Consider the following 6,000-nt stretch of genomic DNA (forward strand, 5'->3'; position numbering starts at 1 on the left):
TGGTAATTTGTGCAGTATCAATAGGAAACATACCATTATTTAAAACAATCAATTTCTTTCTGGGTTTATCTCAATTTATTATACAAAGCTGCTATTCTACTTCTTTCCACAAACTCTTTCAAATTCTCTATCATCGTTCTTGCAGAAAATGATGTTCAGAGATCATCCGTAAATGTATTCTGTGTGGTGGATGGAAACACGGACTTGGAGGGGGCCACACCTGGATTCAAAGCCAGCCTCCAGCACACACCCGCCCTGTGACCTGGGTGGGCTGTCCGTGACTTCCTCTGCCTGCTCCCTCATAGGCAGTACAGGGATTAAATGATTGCCTGCCTATAGGGTTGTTGTGAAAAGTAAGTGAGATGTTGTCCCGAATCATTTAACACAGAAAACGGCTCTTAATTAGTGACCATAAAATGAGAATTATTGATGTTAGTGGTTATCCAACATCCACACTTTACAGATGAGAAATCTGAAGCTCAGGGAAGGTAAAAGTCTTGACCCAAGTCACATGGCCAGTTCCTAGCATATGCAGGATTGTACCCACATCTTTTTGCTTTAAGTCAACTGCACGCTCCTTGTGGAGTTGACTATTTCTGGGTACCTTTAATTTATTTTATTTTTTCCTTTAGGAAACTTTGAGGAGGTAAGAAGAAGTTTAGACTCGAAGGCTGTGGATCATAAATGTCTTGTCGAAATTATTGTTCTGGGCTTGTTGAAATGATTGTTCTGGGCTCTCACTGAAAACTTCCGTTTCCTTTACCATGTGCTAAAGCATTCTTTTCAAATTTGCCTTTTCAAATCTGAATTGAAAATCAGCTTTAAGTAAAGCTGTCTCCTTTATACTTGCAAAAATAAAGGTCTCCTGTTTTCCTCCCCTTCAAGCATGCTCTTCTGAGGTAAAATTAGTGAACTGTCAAATGCCAACATAATAATCCCTAGATAAGAAGTCCTGCGTCCCCGAGGCCTTTTTCACTGAAGCAGCCAAAAAGCAAACAAACCAGGAGTAAGCCCAGGTAGACCAGGATTCACTGCTGCTTGCCACCTGGTGGACATTCTCTCTCACTGCAAAAGCAATCACAAGCCCATATTTTAAAAGCATCTCTGATCAATAAATAACCTTTGCTCCTGGTTGTGTTTTCTGTCAGTGAGTAGATCTACTGTAGGAGGATGGTGAAAGTGTGCAGCATTAGCCTTACTTTGGAAGAAAAACTATCTATATTCAGTTAACAATGAGTTGCCTAGAGTTGCAATGTGTCAGGTGTTCTCAGAGACACTTCAAATACTACCCAATGTGTCACCATCACTGAAACCTGATGTTCTCATGGCTTTAGATGGAAACATTCCCTGTTGATTTGTTTTCAAAACCGGTTTCATATCCTTCAGGGTCTACATATTTCAATTTTCTTGAACAGCTACAAACAGGCCCCCCTTGACCTGGGCCTCTCTATGTCCTCATCCTCATTTGTGGTCATTTTCTCATACATGCATCTTTCATTACCCGTACTATATGGTACGCAATTACCTGCCAGTGGCAGAATGCTTATGTTCCTCCAAATTCATGTGTTGAAGCCTAATTCCTAATGTAATGGAATTTGGAAATGGGAACTCGGGTGATTAAATCACAAGGATGGAGTCCTCATGATGGGATTAGTGCCCTTATAAGAAGAGATGCACAAGAAAGCTCACTTCCTCTCTTTCTGCTCTCCTCTACGGGAGGATTCAGCCAAGCACCCATCTGCAAGCCAGGAAGAGAGTCTTCACCAGGAACTGAATCAGCCAGCACTTTGATCTCGGACTCCCCAATTTCCAGAACTGTGAGAAATGAATTTCTACTGTTTAAGCCACCCAGAATATGGCATCTTGTTATAGCAGCTGTAGCTGACTAAAACAATATCTGTACATGCCATGACCTCTCATGCTCCCTTTCCTTGGCATGTGCTATTTCTGCTTCATGGGGTGACCTTTCCCTTTTTTTAATGTCATATTTTACTTAACCCAATATATCTATAGACCAAAAAATTTAATGAGATAGTTTACATTTGCTTTTTAACACTAAGTTTTCAAAATTGAATATCTGTATCACACTTACAGGACATTTCAATTAAAAATTTAGTTTCACAGGTCACATTTTAAATGCTTACTAACCACCTGTGAATAGAGGTGACCATACTGGACATAAAAGCTCTTTAGGGTCCTGGAAAGATTCACCTTGACACAGTCATCACTTAAAGATTACACAATTGTCCACAATAAATTGGCAATACTGAAACCAGTGTCAAAAGAATGATGTTACTCAATTTAAGCATTCAGGTACCTTGGTGGACTCTGGTCACCCCAGAGTTAAAATAATATATTTTCCTCCTTAAATCCCTTACTTTTACATGGATGTTTCCTATAAATTTTCCTATTTAGCTCCAACCTTGCATTTTGGGGGGAAGCAGAAAGCAGTCACTGGTCTACAATCTGGTCTAGAGGTCTCCCTGGATGGCTGCACACCCTCATATGTTCTCACTGGACTCATCGCCCCCTGCTCTGATTGCCTGTTTGCTTGGCGGTCTCTCCCATTGAATGGTGGGCTCCTGGAGGGTGCAAACTAGACGTTCCTTCTCTATATCTTCTGTGCCATGCTCATTCTTGGTGTAGGCATGTGTTAATTGCCAGTTGTAGAACAAATGGATATGAGTTTCTTTTCATAGGCCTTAATCAGGACCAGTCACTAAAAACTATCTGCCTGGATGCAATTTTAGTTCAAATCACTGAGGAGAAATACTTCTGTCTTGCCCACATCTGAAACTCTATCTTACTCCATTTATCATATTTATTGATAATATAATTGAAACCTATTTTTTTTAAATATAGGTTTAGGGCATGTTGACATAACCCATTAAAATTCCAACTTCTTTGGGATGAGGGGCTTCTCAAGACAATATTAGATATTGCTAAATGTGCTCTTTGACAGTGACTGCCAACTGAAGGTAAGGTCCTATGGGAGCAAAAAAAACATGGAGAAGAGGGACTCAAATACCTTGGTGACAACAGCATGTGAAGAGACAGACGAAAGCAGGAAAGTAGGAAAAACAAATATTCCTAATATCGCAGCTTTTCCTTCTGCTTCAAAGACCTAAATTGGATTATTTCATGGAAATACAGACATTGGTTCACTTAAATCTGAATTAAAATCCAGCTTCTTTCATTATTCAACTCTGTGACTGAAGGAAAATTGTTCTCTTTGAGCTTCATCTTCCATAACAGAAAAAAGTAGGTGCCCAACGTGTATCTTGTAGGGGTTCTTAGGAGTGTGATGCATGCAGGTCACATGGTTTACATAATTTCACAGTCACAGTAGGAACTCAACAAATACTACAATATAAATCCATTTGCCCTGTGCTCAAGGATGTACATGATGTGTTAGCAATCTAATACTTTGTCTAACTGCTTGCCAACAATAGACACCAACATCTGTTCCCTGTGGATGCTTCATGCATTTGACCACCGTAACTTTTCACATGTCATTCCCACATGAGAAGTGTTGAGAAGATTTCTCCCAATTTCCCAAGTAAACAGGATTGTGAGTGGATTTTAGAGAAAGTAAGTGGGTTGGAGTGACCACTGTGTTTTGCGGTAAATAACATTTTCTTATTATTTGGATTTGGGGAACCATTTAGTTTGTCAACTAAAATGTCTGCCTAAATATATGCACAGAAAATTTTGTCTATTTTATACTTATTGGGTGTCTTTAGAGCTGCTTTTTCTGTCATGTGTATCATTACAGAGAGGAGGTAACGGTTAAAATCTATACTACTGTGTTTCCCCAAAAATAAGACCGAGTCTTATATTAAGTTTTGCTCCAAAAGATTCATTAAGGCTTATGTTGAGGGGATGCCATCCTGAAAATTCATGCGAGGGCTTATTTTCCAGTTAGGTCTTATTTGGGGGGAAACACGGTATGTTTTTCTACGATACCTTCTGATCTCACCTGATTTAAGCTCTGAATGAGCTTAAACAGTATGTGCAACCTCAGCACAGGGACACAGCTCTTGTCCAAAAAGGAGGTTACATTCCAGAGACTCTGACATAAATTCGCAGGAAGAAAATGTCTCAGAGGTTGAATTACAACTGACAGATGTCAGGCTGAAGCGTAGAGATCCTGCAGCCTTGCTTGTTTATTAAGAAATCTGCTGATGGAGTTTGGTTTGGCCTGAGCTAGAGCTCAGAGCTCATAATATCCTGTTCCACCTCAAAATCAAATACAAGTCAATCAAAAATTATTTTAGGCCTGCACTATGTGCAATTAGTAGGCAGGCATGATGGGGAGGCAGTAAAGTCTAATAATATGTCTGCCAAGCTGCCCCTGTTTCCACAACACAATTTTAAAAGGCAGCTCTAGGCATAACATCTATTTAGCCCATTGAGGTGGGTATTCACCTCCTTAGAGCTGTCTACTGCAATCACCACTCTAGGAAGATAGCCAGTAATGCAGTAATGCAGACAAATTATTTTCCATCATCAGTTATATTAATATAACTTAATTAAATCAATAGTCCACTAGCAAAACATGGTTCTTAAATTTTATAGGATTTGGTGATCACTGCTATTGGAAAAATTTATTTTTAGGATTTACTAAGATACCTTTCAAGCTTCTGAGTCAATCTTTTGATGAATTTAAAAATAATACCTCGGAGTGCCAGTTAGCTCAGTTGGTTAGAGTGTGGTACTAATAACACAAAGGTTGGCAGTTTGATCCCTGTGTGGGCCACTGTGAGCTGCTCCATCCTTAAAAAAAAAAAAAAGAAGAAGAAAAAAAGAATACCTTAAAAATAGACAAATAAAACAGCTGAGGAAATCACTGGAGCTAAATAACCTCTTTTGCACCCAAAACTTACTGAGTTCATAAATATGTATAAATAAATCTATCGCCCAAACTCCAACACATAATGTACACATACACACACACACACACACACACACACACACACACACACACAGTCACATTCACATAGATATGTATTTTAAAATCCTGTAAGTAGGATATAGTGACAATATTGGATTCATCTTTAGAAACCATGCTGAGTCCACCGAGCTGGGCTACCAGGTTTCTATTCTAGTGCTTCCCTAGTATTCTGTGCCTTCTTCTATCAAAACCAAGAAAATATACCAGATTATTAGTTATTTTAGTGTAAATCTGTGTAGACTCTTCGTTTTTGAGACCATGGTTGTGTTTTATTCATCTGAAGTTTTTCTTAGCAAAACATAGAGTATTTGGCATATAGGTAGTGCTCAAGATCTATAAATAAAATGTAAATTAAAAAATACTCTCAAAGTTGAATAAATGTTAGAGATATTAATAGCTCACAAAATTTTGAGGACAAGGTAATCACTGTGGGATGATGTACAGAAGGCTATGTGAAGAAGGTGAAAATAGGTCACTAGCAAGTGTTTGCTAGGAATTTGTAATTATCCATTTTAATTTTAAATGGCATTTTGAGTTTCATTTTTAATTCTTAATTCATCCATTCACTCAGGCATACAGCATACTAAGTTTCCTTTCGGTATCATTTCTTCGAGTGAGTCCTGAGGTTGTAGCGATGAATAAAGAAGGGTCTTGCAGACAGTAGCATGTTCTCAAGGACCAGACAAGCTAACAATTACATCCACTTGACAATGACTGTTATGCAGGGTGTTATGTGGGGTCTCTGGTCCCGCTTCCCACATAACGATGCAGGACACGGTGAGGCCAAAAAGGAACACCAATAGAGCTATAGATAGGGGAGTCATGCCACAATAGTCTCACTAGCAGCTGGGTTGAAGACACAGGAAGCAGGAGCCTCACGATCCACAACCTGCCGCCCACTTCTCTGCCAACCAACCAACCCCACTTGCTAGCTGCAATCTGCCATGCTAACTGCAATCCGTGCTTGCTAGCTCAGCCACCGTCTTCTTACTAGCCTCCACCTACTGTTAGCGTAGCCACGGGCAGTTATATTAGTGGCCAATGGC

Source organism: Rhinolophus sinicus, linkage group LG01 (assembly GCF_036562045.2).
Source record: "Rhinolophus sinicus isolate RSC01 linkage group LG01, ASM3656204v1, whole genome shotgun sequence".
Classification (NCBI taxonomy): Eukaryota; Metazoa; Chordata; class Mammalia; order Chiroptera; family Rhinolophidae; genus Rhinolophus; species Rhinolophus sinicus.